Source organism: Juglans microcarpa x Juglans regia, chromosome 4D, assembly GCF_004785595.1.
Source record: "Juglans microcarpa x Juglans regia isolate MS1-56 chromosome 4D, Jm3101_v1.0, whole genome shotgun sequence".
Lineage (NCBI taxonomy): Eukaryota > Viridiplantae > Streptophyta > Magnoliopsida > Fagales > Juglandaceae > Juglans > Juglans microcarpa x Juglans regia.
The window spans coordinates 20,300,826-20,315,024 of record NC_054600.1 but is presented as its reverse complement, the minus strand read 5'-3'; positions in this window follow the sequence as shown (position 1 = coordinate 20,315,024).

Sequence of the window (14,199 nt, the reverse complement as noted above, 5' to 3'; positions counted from 1 at the left end):
CTATCGAAATAACTAGTTTCTTTTGGGTTGGATATCATAATCTAAGTGGTCTCAGTCTTGCATGTAAGTTAAAAGAAAGAAAATATGTATTAATTTTCATGTGTTCCAAACAGTGATTAATTTTAAAGTAATGTTGATTTTTTTTTTTTCCTTCTTTGGTGGGCTTCGTGGGTGTGGCGCGCTGTTGGTGGTAATTATTATTCATATGCTTAATTCTTCTCAGCTAATTAGTATGGTACTATGAATGGTAATGAGTAGCATTCTTGTTTTCTTTTAAGACATTCTAACCACTTTCAGCCCTTTTGTCTATTTTATTGTCCAAGGTCTATTCCTAACCTCCCGCCTTTTTTTCTTGTTCTTTTTTATTATTTGAAGGTAATGAATTGATGAAAAAATTATTACTCAGAATTAAATTAATCCCAAGAAGTTGTTGGAGTAGAGAAGTGGCCATGGGGAGGGCCGGGGGTCTCCCGAGGGAAAATTAGCCTCCATAATCCATAATATCCCTACTCGCACAAGAGTGTATTTTTTTTTTATACTATAATTTTTAATTTCTTTTAAAAATGTTACTTTAAGTGGATGTGACAATTTCTTTTATATATATATTTATATTTATATTTATATTTATAGCTTACATATCAAGTTTTAATATATAGATGTCACAATAAAAAAAAATATAAAAATTAAAATTAAAAAACAGCCAAAATCAACTAACAACAACAAAAATTAATCAAATCAATGCAAAATCACACTACAAGAAAAATGAATATTTATAACGAGTAATTTGTGACAAAAATTACTATTTGTAACGTGAATAAATTTATTTTGATAGGAAATAAATGACAATAAATTAACAATTTTCTTGTAGTAATAATAAAATTGGACGCACATATACTATAGATGTCTCAATCACATATACCAAAACCAGCAAAGATCATTAAGTGATAGAGAAGGAGGGAGAGAAACATATTTTGCAAAAGGCCTCAAACATATAGATCATATAGAAGAATAAGAAGAGATGGTGATGACATAGGCAGTTGAGAAGATAAGGAAAATAATATAAGGGTACAAGTTGTAAATTGTAACGAGTATTTTTATCCAGCACGAGCCCCACTCCCTCATCAATCTTAGTTTATTTAATCGGCCCCGCCCACCCAAATTAATTTGTTTATTTCCATACATACATACTGGACGGATTCAACAGAGTTTAATGCTAATGGTCTTAGGCCATCAAGTTTTAAATGACTCCAACAAGATGTCTAAGAATACCTCATTTTCATCCTCATTGCTCAAGCTGATGACATGCTTTAAAAATATGTATAATTAGAAAGCTTTTCAAGACGACCAAGACAAGGTTGTCAATTTTCAAATGGCTGAATGTGCATGTGAAATACATGTCATGGGCTCATGGCTGTGGAATTTTCAAGTTGTTGTTGTTTGTCATCATTTTCATGTAATTCTATATAAGGTATTGACCTATAATTAGAATGCAACCTAATAAAAACAAACCTAAAGGCTTCTCTTAGGTTTCATCGCCCCCTTTGATTTTGTTTTATCTGTTAAGGAAAAAAATGGCTCAACAAATCAAAACGGGAGAAAGAGTCATCCCCAGCCTATGAGGTGACTCGGCTTCGAAGAAGCAGTCTGAAGCCCATGGTGGTGGGTTTGGGCATCGGTATAGTGCATGTAGATACATACATAACAATAAATAGTAAGAGAATACATGAAATATAAATAGAGAATAAGACACACGAGTTTACATGGTTTGGCATTGAGCCTATGTTCACGGGTGATTTGGAAGGCAAATCCATTCTTCAGCCAAAAAATTAGCATCCCGCCTTGCTTAGTTGAAGATGATCTATTTCTTTGATCCGATCAAATCAGATCCCCTTTTATCATGGCTCTTGGGAATGGTGAGGAATGATAGCTTTATGTCACCTCACATTTTACGTGTCTGACTTCCCTTCCTTAGTTTTTTCCATTTTACGTGTCTGACTTCCCTTCCTTAGTTTTTTCTTTGTCTTATCACTTCTTTCTTTTTCCCTTTGCATCCTAATGATTGATTTATGGTGGACTGGGCCTGGAGCGTCTTGGGCCTGGTTTATTTACCCCCAACAGTCAAGCCGTAGCAAAGATAGTCCGTAGCAAACTATAGAAAAATATATTTTGGGAGCTGGTCCCTGGTTTTCTATTGTTTGAGTGAGGAGTTCGAGAAGACTTGTGAAATTCATAGTAAGGGCCTTTGAAGATAGGCCTCTTAGAAGTTTGTTTGTACGAACATTTGATCTTTTATCGTTAGTAAAGAGTGTGTAATTTCGTGATCATTTTTGTTTTTGTTTTTTATTTTTATGGCGTTAGTGAGTTTTTTGCCTCTTGAGGCGATTTTCTATAGGTTTTTCCATTTAGGTGTTGAGGTCAGAGCTTGTTTGTTATAACTCGTACTAAGTGGTCAGGGAGTCTGTCGACCCCCTAGGTCCATCTCAGATAGTTGTTAAGCCCGTTGATTCATTCCCAAAGGTAACCCATGCAAGGTGGTTGTGGAGATCAGGAGCTCGTTCCCAGAGTTAGTATGCTAATAATGGTTGTGGCATGAGTGTCACCACTCGACATTTGAAAAGGGCGGCGTTGGTCCATGCTGGCGTTGATGGCTTAAGTGCAGGTGCAAGGGCACGCGACTTTAAAGGGCGAGGGTTGAAGCAATCAAGGGACTGTCATCTCCTGTTGTTCATCATGTGAGTTAAGGGACTCGAGTTTGTGGGAAAGGGTTGAAGCAGTCAAAAGATTGTCATCACCCATAGTTGTTTGCTACGAGTCAAGAGACTCGACTTTCAGGGTGAGGGTCGAGCAGTCAAGGGACTATCATTGCTCATAGTTCACTATGAGTCAAGGGACTCAGTTTCATGGGCGAGGGTCGAAGCATTCAAGGGACTGTTATTGCCCGTTATTCGCCACAAGTCAAGGGACTTGACTTTGAGGGCGAGGGTCGAGCAATCAAAAGACTGCCATCGCCCATAGTTAGCCGCGAGTCAAGGGACTTGGCTTCGTGGGCGAAGGTTGAAGTAGTTAAGGGACTCAGCTTCGTAGGCTAGGGTTGATGCATTCAAGGGATTGTCATCTCCCGTTCTTCGCCATGAGTCAAGAGACTCGGCTTCATGGGCAAGGGTTGAAGTAACCAAGGGACTGTTATCTCCTATTGTTCACCGTGAGTCAAGGGACTTAGCTTTGTTGAAGGAGATGCTCGACCGTGCTATTGTGGTGAGAGACAGGCCTAGACCGCTATGTTGTGGCGAGAGACAGACTCGAGAGCTCTATTGTTTTGGAAAATTCTCCAAAAACCAAACTAGTTAGTGTAATCGAAATCACAAGAGTTTGAGACTTGCAAACCTGAGCCAAGTGGTAATACATCTGGTAAGCCTTCAATATTTGCAATGCTCGAGCAAGGCATGAGGTGTCGAGGCGAGGCGAGGCTCAAGGGTTGAACGGTCTTTTTGTTATTTGCTTTTTATTGCCGGCAACAGTCTTTGGCGCTGGATTGTATGGCATTGGGGCCGTATCGGGCTGGTGTCAACTAGGAGCACTCAATTGGAGTCAATGGGAGATAGACTCGACTGTTGCTTGGCACTGGGGTTGCATCGGATGAGTGTCAGCTAGGAACTCTCGGCTAAGATCAATGAGAGGCATACTCGACCAATTTGCTCCTGTAGGAGACAGAGCACGACGACTTTGCTATGTGTACTTAACTGCTAGATGAGTCCCACAGGTAACCATGCCTTGAAAATGATGAAGATCTGGAATGCCCGCGATGCCGAGTAGTCTGTTCTGATGAATACAGATTAAGACGCCTGAGCGACGCCCGTATTGGAGTTTTTGTGAAAGTGTAAATATGTAGAGTTGAAAAATTGTTTGAACATGATTTTTAAGAGTATTTTTGTTTTAGTTTGTAAAAGTTGTATCAATAATTTTATTTGAGTAATGATTAGGTAACGATTCAATGAAAAATGAAATACAAATTCTTTTTAGATTTATATATGCTTGGTTTGATTTTTTTTTTAAAAAAAAAATTGAAAAATCTTGAGAAATTTTGTTTAATCAAACAAGACCGAATGGCATATTCGGCTACCCAAAATCCTCCAAAGTTGAAGATAATTTTGGATTAAGATGCTTTCATTTCCGAAGAAACAACATCTATAATGTAAAAACCTCTAAAAATTCTTAACAAGGTCCAAAACCCAAAAAGCCATCTTCCAACTAATATTAAAAAAAATTAAAAATATTTATTCACATAAAAAGTAAAAGAGTAAGGCACCCTCGAGTGGTGGCTACCACCACACACCACAAGCAATCCAAATTGGGTTGCCCATGGTGATGGTGACTCCTCTGATCCATTGTTTTAAATACCGTACCGTACCGTACCGATCGCTACGATCGGTATATTTATACTGGTCTAGTATAAATATTACATATATTTCATACCGACCTAAATACCGGCCGTACTTGAAGAAATTTTGAGAAAAAGCTATCTCACGAGTTGAGATAGAGAGGGTGTATATTATTGACATATATAGGATGATTACAGTCTGTGCACACTAAATAATTACAAGCTGTTACAATTTGTAAATAAGGAAACTATTCTAAGAAAGGAATTAGAGAATGCTACAATAAAAGAGCAATAGTAAATACAATTGACTAACAGCCTGGACTTCCTAGAATAGCTATGTACACGTACTGAGATTATGAAATCTCTTCTCTGATTTTCTGCAATCCTTAAGTTTTGCTGATTTCTTGCATTCCTGCTTAAATGCTTTCATTCCTTATATTTCCCCTCAAACTTGGTTGTGGTAGAGAGAAAATGCCAAGTTTGTTTCATAGCTGCTTGAATTGTGCCTTAAGAAGTTGCTTGGTGAAGATATCAGCCAGTTGGTCAAGTGAGGTGACAAACTTGATTTCTAATGACCCGAGAGCTACCCTTTCCCTGACATAATGATAATCAAGCTCTATATGCTTGATTCGAGCATGTAGAACATGATTAATACTCATGTATAATGCACTCATATTATTACAATGCAATAATGGAACTTCGGTTAATGGAACACTAAGATCTCTAAGAAGTAGAGACAGCCATGTTAACTCAGCTGCAATAGAAGCCATAGCCCTATACTCAGCTTTTGCACTTGATCTAGCTACTGTAAGTTGTTTCTTTGCACTCCATGATATACAATTACTTCCAAGAAACGTGCAAAAACATGTTGTAGACCTTCTTGTAGTGGCGCAGCCAGCCCAATCTGCATCTGAAAACTCATATAGATCAAGTGTACTATTGGACATAATTCTAAAACCAAGAGTAGCAGTGCCTTGTAAGTATCTTAGGATTCTTTTAACAAGCTGAAAATGGAGTTTGCATAAATTGGCAAACATAATTGACACTATAGGAAATGTCTGGTCTTGTAAAGGTTAAATATTGTAAACCACCAACAAGGCTTCTATATGTTTTGACATCAGGAAATAATTCATGAGCACCAGATTTTTGTTCTCCTTTTGATGGCATAGGAGTTGACAATGGCTTACTCTCATGCATACCTGCTCGAGTGAGTAAGTCTACAATATACCTGTGCTATGACAAAAACAGATCAGTACCATGTTTATGAACTTCAATACCCAGAAAATGAAGAAACCCAAGGTCTTTGATTGAGAATTGAGTACTGAGCTGTGAGATTAGACATTGGATTCTTTGTGGGTTGTCACCTGTTACTACCATATCATCTACATAAAGTAGAAGAATGAGTACTCCATGCGTTGAGTGTGAGACAAAGGGACTTGGATCTGCTGAAATTGAGTAAAATCCAAGCTGGAGAAGATAATAACTGAGCCTGTCAAACCAAGCTCTAGGTGCCTGTTTGAGGCTATACAAGGCTCTTTTTAATTTGCACACATGCAGTAGGTTATCTCTATTTATATACCCTAGAGGTTGATGCATATAAACAAGATTGTTAAGATATCTATGGAGGAAAGCATTCTTAACATCTAATTGATGAAGTGGCCATTTTCTGACAGTAGCAAGTGTAAGAACAACACGAATACTAGCTGGCCTTACCACAGGTGAAAAAATCTCATAGAAGTCCACACCATCTACTTTACTATATCCCTTTGCAATCAATCGAGCTTTAAGCCTTTCCAGTGTGCTATCTGCTCTTAACTTAGCCTTGTACACCCACTTGCATCCAATCACATTCATATCATATGTTCTTGGCACTAATTCCCAAGTGTCATTCACAGCAAGAGCTTGTAGTTCTTCTTCCATTTCAGCAGACCATCCAAGATGATTCTTTGCAGTTGTGATTGTTTTTGGTTCAGCAGGTATGTTCACCAGGTTATGCAGATTTGCATATCGTGGATTTATTTTATGAATTCCACTTCTAGCCCTGGTTTGCATCTGATGTTGCAATGGTGGTACTTGCAATACTGTTTCAGCAACACTCTGTGATGAGGGAGCTGTCTGAGTATTGGGAGAAGAAACAGGTTGAGATGACTGTTTGAGGGTAAGGACTCTGATTGAGTTGGAAAGGAGGATGTAGATGCAATAGCATTTGGAGTTAAATTTAAAGAAGGAGGTGCAAAAGCAGAGGGTAATGGCTGATTGTCATTGTGCCATTCCATAAAACTTGAGAAATCACCTTCAATAGGAGGAGAAGCATACAGTTGAGTTGGTTGAGAGTATGGCATGACAGATTCATCGAAAACAACATGCCTTGAAATATAAACTCTACCAGTGGGTGGATAAAGACATTTGTACCCTTTATTCTTGGTGTTGTATCCAATGAAAACACATGGCAGTGACTTGAGCTCTAGTTTATTAGACCTATAGTCTCCAAGATATGGAAAACACCTAGAACCCAAAATTCTAAGGATGCTATAGTCTGGATTCTTATCATAGAGTCCGAGAAAAGGAGAGTCCATGTTAAGCACAGATGATGGTAACCTGTTTAATAGAAAAACAACAGTAGAAAAACAGTCTAACCAGAATCTGTTTGGGAGTTTGGCATGAAACATCAAGTTTAAGCCCAAATTTGTAATACTTCGATGTTTCCTTTCAGCTTTGTCATGTTGTTCAGGTGTCTTAGGACAGGCAGCTTGGTGGATAATGCCATATTTTTGAAAATAAGCAATAAGGTTCTTGTCATTAAATTCACCACCTTCATCACTTTGAAAAACATGTATTTTGGCATTAAATTGACAAGTGACAAGCATGTGAAATTGAAGAAAGGCTTGGAAAAGATCAGATTTATGCTTGAGTGGAATTAACCAAGTAAAGTTGGTAGCCTCATCAACGAAAATGGCATAGAATCTGTATTTTTCCCTAGAGGGAGTGGGAGCTCGTCCCCATAGATCATAATGTATTTTTGAAAAAGGAACATTGACATTATACTTTCCCCATTTTACAACTTGTACAACTTCCAATGGAATGTTGTTTAGAATCAAATGAAATGAACTTTTTATTACAAAGATAATCAAGAACTCTGGAATTTGGATGTCCCAGCCTTAAGTGCCAGTTGTCCTTATTTGTTGATCGAAATCTAGAAGAGAAGTAGGTTTCTTTTTTTGGAAGAGTTGATGCAGCAACATTAAAAACATATAAACCCTTCTGTTTCCTCCCTGTTGCCACTGTCCTCTGTGTTATCCTGTCCTTTATCACAAAACCATGTCCATCAAACTCAAATTTTAGTGAAAAATCTGAGGTTAGCCTACTAATTGAGAGCAAATCTTTTTTTATATCAGGTACCACAAGAACATCATCTAACTAAAGTGGTGATTGAGCAGGACCAACCATGGCCTTACCAATATGTGTAATAGGCAATATTTTGCCATTCCCAACCATTATACCATCATGACCAATATATGGAATCAAAGATTGGAGGATAACTTGACTTGTTGTCATTTGATCAGTGGCTCCCGTGTTAGGATGCCAAGATGCTTTTGATGGTTCTTCCATCTTCATTGCTACAAAACTTTGAGGTAGAGTATCATTTGTAAATGAATGATTAAATCTATTGAAACACTTCAAAGCTGCGTGGCTCCTTTTTATGACAGATTTGACAAATAATTTCATCTTTTTGTGCAGATTTGCTATTGCTGGAACCTCGAGAGTAATTGTTGGAGGGTTGGCCCTGAGTTGATGCTTTAGACCCATTGGTGTGCCCTTGAACAAAACCACGTCCCTTAGAAGTAAAGGGACCAGTCTGTTTTCTATTCTTGTAAGACTTTTGTCCATAGAACACCACTGATGCTGGAGGAGCATCAAGTTTGTACCTGTCAGAATAACTTTCAAGTAATGTTACCACTTCAGAATATGAGGGGATAGGGGGCCTAAGCATTGTGGCTGTAAAGACCTCAAATTCCTTGTCAAGGCCATTGAGAAGCCACCAAGACTTTTTGTGTTCTAAAAATGGCTTGCCAATAGCAGCAAGCTCATCACAAATTGTCTTGAATTTCCTGAGATAATCACTTAAGGAATCAGATCTTTTAGTGATAGAGGTTAGCCTTTGCTTGAGTGCAAGGCTACGGTATGAAGATACTCTTGCAAAGGCATGAACAAGAGCACTCCAAACCTCTAAGGCAGTGTTTAATCCCACAACAATGCCTAAAACCTCCTCAGACAGTGTGTCTGTGATCCAATCTTTTTATCAACCTATCAGACCTGTGCCATTTGTGATAGATTGGATTTTGTTGTGAGTTGGATGACTGATCAAGAATTATTTGGGGTGGAGCTTGAACTTCACCCGTGATAAATCCTTGTAGATCATAACTCTCAAGTATATTTAGCATTTGTGTTTTCCATAACAGGAAATTAAAGGAGGTAAGTTTGAGAAAGACATAATTTGAAACATTTTGTGAAACTGGATAAGGGTAGGTAGCTGAAGACACAGAGGAGGATGAATAATCCATTTCTGGAAGAATAAAGAACACCACTCTCTTTCAACACGTTTTGGCTCTTGATACCATGAAGAAGTTTTGAGAAAAAGCTATCTCACGAATTGAGATAGAGAGGGTGTATATTATTGACATATATAGGATGATTATAGTATGTGCACACTAAATAATTACAAGCTGGTACAATCTGCAAATAAGGAAACTATCCCGAAACGGTATGCGAAACGGTACCAGTACTAAAATATTTCGTTCCAATACCTTGACTGGTACGACGTTCGGTATGGTATTCAAAAATTTGCTCTAATCACCAGAATAATACGATATGAACGGTCGAATGTAGGTGGCACAATCTGCCAAGTGGCAAGTGCTGAATGGTCTTGATATGTCTATGGTGGCCTTTCCATTACATTGTCAATCTAGAAGTTCAATTGATTCTATTTATTAACATTTGTCTTCAATTACTGTTCACTAGAAATAAAACTAGGGTTTTAAACTTTTAATTCTTTTTCAACGCAATAAAAAAAATCTGAAAATTTCAGAAATAACAATGAAAACTTGGATGAAAAATATAAATAATCTATTTCAAATTATAAAAAAATATAAATAAAAAGAAATTCTACCAACTTATTGACCAATAATTCCTAATTAGATTATTAATGAACAAAAGAAAAGAAAAAGGGAAACCAACTAAAAACTCTGAATTCTTTTAAAACTTCCATTTTAAAACTTCTTTAATTCTTTCCTCTTGTTGAGTTTTCGAATTAGGAAAAGTCTGACATGGAAATATTCATAAATAGAATTAAAAAAAGGCAAGTAATCAACAAGACATAATTGAATTTATGACAATCTTAGCACTAGCTTATGTGTCTTATTTGAGTAATATTACGTGTAATCGTGAAGTGCGTAAATATTACGTAATTATTTTGAAAAAAAGTGAAGTTTATTATTAAAAAATTAGTTTTTTTATGTGAATCTCATATTTACTCACTTTTTTTAAAAATATTATACAATACTTATATACTTTATAATTATAAATATTATTTCTCTATATGTAAGAATCATACTGTAAAATCCTACGCAATTAGTAACATTATTAATAGCATACCTATGTAATAATATTAATAAAACTTTTTTCGATTTCTTGTTTTGGTTTCCTCGAATTTTGGGTCGACGCTTTTAATTAGATTCATCTCATTTTTCTTCATTCACCTTGATCCTACCGAAGTTGAAAGTTGAAACAGATAATTGATACTTTTTTTATCCACAAAGTGACAAAATTGGCTAAAAGCGTAATATTATCTTCTTCTACATTATTAGTTTCACACGTCTTAGGCTTAGTTTAGATATTAAGGTATTCTCATAAGTATAATGTTACACAATTTTTTTAATCTCTGCATATTATATTTTTTAAAAAGTTGTGTGAATAGTAAAAAGTTATACAAATTTTTTTTTCTCATAATACCTCACTATTATTCATTATTTTATTATTACTTTTTACTTATTTTTCATTACTATTCACTATTATTAAATATTATATCATTATTTTTTTATTGATATTCACAAAATATCTAAAAATACTTCATTATTCAAACATAACCTTAATCACCGCGTGTGTATATAGACACGAACACGTGCATATGGTAATCACAGTATTAATAAATGAGAGTTTTAATGAAATTAGATTATCATTCTCTTCTTTAAAAAAACATGCACACACATATATAATATAAAGTTCCACATGGTGTAGTAATGTACATAATCCAATGAGTGTCTAGCATAATATATTAGTTTGAGAAATCTTTTACATTTTCTTCCTTTTTTTTTTTCATTTATCATAATAAATCGATCGTGAATCAATTTGATAGCTATTACATCAATAATTATGGAAAATGTTAAGTAGCTCCCTAATTTTGCCCCGCTTGATCACTCATGTGTTCTAATTTAATTTAATTTATTTTTTAATAGTTAAAAAAGTGACTACTAGTAAATATATGTACTTTCAAAAATTTTAAAAAAATATTTTTTTTAAAAAGAAATAAAAATGCACTAGAACACACCCAATACATGCTGGATGGCCCCCTAGTATTGTCCATATACCAATACGACCTGCACTTTCTACAATTACATAACAATGTTTAATCTAAGGGTTTTTTGTGTTTATTTATCTTTTTCATATCTATTAAAATCTCCAGTAGCGTGAACTAGGGTTGTTCATTCGAGTATACCGGGACTGAGACTCAGGTTTCAAACTCAGGCCAGAACACGGACCGGGTTGGTCCGGGTCAGACTCGGGCCAAAACCATGGTGGATCCGGATTTTTGAAATCTAGAAATCTGGGTTCCAGGTTGTACCCAAATTTTTTTTAAGTAAAAACCTTTATTATTATTATTATTATTATTATTTAAATAAAAGCTTTCATTTTATTAATTTTTTTTTCTAAAAAGTCAAGTTCATGAAACGCATAATATTTGTGTTCTAAAAATACTAAATGCATGTAAAACAAAAAAATAAATCCAATATTCATCTATGCATGCATCACAATGCAATCCACTACATATTACACTATTGGTATTTATAAATTACATTATCAATACAAAATTACAAGAAATGAGTTACAAAATTAACAGCACAGTCTTTCCATCAGTGATTTAATCTCACACCAAAGAAGCTCCCCAATGAAGCCTTTGCTGACATTTCATCAAGAACTTTTCTAAGCTTGCCTAACACAAATTGCTTCATCCTAACTGGGTTATCTTCTATCTCTTTCTTTGCAAGATAGTTACATGTAAGAGAAAATTGTGACAATGTTAAGCATAGATTCCAATAGAAAATTGTACTAAGATATAGTATCTTTGAAGATCTGTTTAATGATGGACTTAAAAAAAAAATATTGATCACTGAGTTCCATTTTTAAATCAATAATGAGAAGTTGTAACCCTTGTAAAGACTTTTCAAACATGAAAAGTAAAATTATTTTCTATCAGTACTGCTGCATAACAAGTCAAACTTTTCAAAAATACAGTTAGAAGACATTCTTTTTGGCTCTCAAGAAAACAACATATACCAAGACACACACACACACACACAAAAGAGAGAGAGTTCCATATCCAGACGTGCTAGAACAGGGAAAGGGTCTACGAGGTCATGTGCAACATCTGCTCCTCTGCTTCTTCCTAGATCTTTGGCTGAAGAAACTTAAGATCTAGGCAGATCAGTAGTGAAAAGGACCCATGTTAAAGAAAAAAGAGGAGATCTAAGAAAACATTAATCCATCACTTTCACCCCAAAGTCCAAAACTTATCACAACCGAATAATCATGTTTATAATATATATGGAGTAGTTACTTCTTATCTATTAAATTCAACTTCAAAATTTTCACCGATAACAACAAATCTTCTAAAAACAAAGCTAAAGAGAAAGCATTGAATCTCACAAGACCTTCGTCGAAATCAACAAAACAAACTCAAAATTAACAAATAGAGAACAAAACATATAGAGAGAAGAAAACATACCCATGGATGAAGATGACGGCATGAGGATCTAACCCATAAAAATACTCCTCAAACATTCTCATCAAAACAAATTCAAAATCAACAAAAAGAGAACAAAACAAACAGAGAGAATAAAACATACCCAATGATGAAGATGACGGCACGAGGATGAAGACGACGCTTTGATCGGCAGAGGAGGCTAGGGTTACGACGTGAGAGCAAGAGCGAGAAAGTGGGTTTCAATGTCTCGGAAAAGAAAAAGAAAAGGATGAGTAATCACAAGACCACCCTTTACGCAGGAAACCTAGACAAAGCACCTAGCAAATCGAGAAAATCTTTGCTGAAAGACTGACGACAAGATAGATCGTGGTCATTGGTGGGGAGTGAAGAATGAAAGAGAGACACGGTGGCGGCTAGGGTTTCGCGTGTGAGTTAGAGAGAGAGATCGTGGTTGGGGCTCAAGGGAGTGGAATCGAAATTTGACTGAAGATTATTTTTTGTTTTATACAAACCCGGTACCCGGGTTTTTAATATGGAACCTGGGTTTTATACTCGGATCTGGACCGGTTATATCCGGTTTTCACAATGCGGGTTCCGGCCTGGATTTGGCTGTGCCGAAAACTGTAACCAGAATTCGGTTATTCAAGTTTTGGACCTGGTCATGAAAAAATCTGACTCAGATGAACAATCTTAGCATGAATGTCTTTTTTTGTTTATTTGAAGGAAGAGAGACAATATCCACAATATTGTTGATGGCTAGAAGTATTATATGTATGGAAGAATGCTTGGAACCAAATGTCACAAAATTTCCAAAACCACAATCTTAAAAAGAAAACAAATAAAAACACTACTACATTTCTATTATTACTACCATCATCTATACAAGTTCCCAAATCTTGGTACTTCTACGTAGTCCAACTGAATTCCCTTCTCTAAAAAGTTGTTTTAGCACGTGGTGTTGTTTGACTAACATTCTTGTCTATGATGAAATAACCCAAGCATCTTCGATGATTTAGAGCATGTGACGTTATGAGAATTCTAAAAACTCTTTAAACTTCTCATAATTTCATTATCTAATATCACTTAAATACAATTTTTTTTTTAATTTTTAATTTTTGAAATTTTCATCTAATAATTATATAATCATTATTCAAACATAAAAATCAATTAAATTTTTACAAACTTAAAAATAAAAATTATATTCAAACAATTTTTTAATATTTTTATTCAACGTATTCTCTCTCATTTTTCAAAATCCAACAAAACATCTTCACTCAAGCCATTTTTTACTATTCACAATATTATGAGATACTTCAAATTTCTAAACATGGTCTCAATATTTGTATTTTTTCTTTTAAGAGAATGTTTGAAAAAAGTTTCCATCTCATCCTATCTCATCTCATATAATTTCATCTAATTTCTTTCCCAAATATAATTAAAAAACTAATACTTTTAAATTAATCATTATAACTTTTCTAAACTTTCAAATAAAAAATAAAAAATAAAAAATAATTTAATTTTTCAAATAAAAAAAATTAAAAAAATATTTTAACTTTATAATATTTTTTATTCAACTTTTTCTCTCTCATTTTTCAAAACCCAATAAATATTTAATTCAAACTATCTCACTACTACTCACAAACCATGTTACTATTATTCACAAAATTTTCATATCATCTCATTCTCCAAACATTCTCGTCCCGTTTGGATAGTGAGATGAAATGAGAGGATTTTAGATGAAAGTTGAAAGTTAAATAAAATATTATTTTTTAATATTATTATT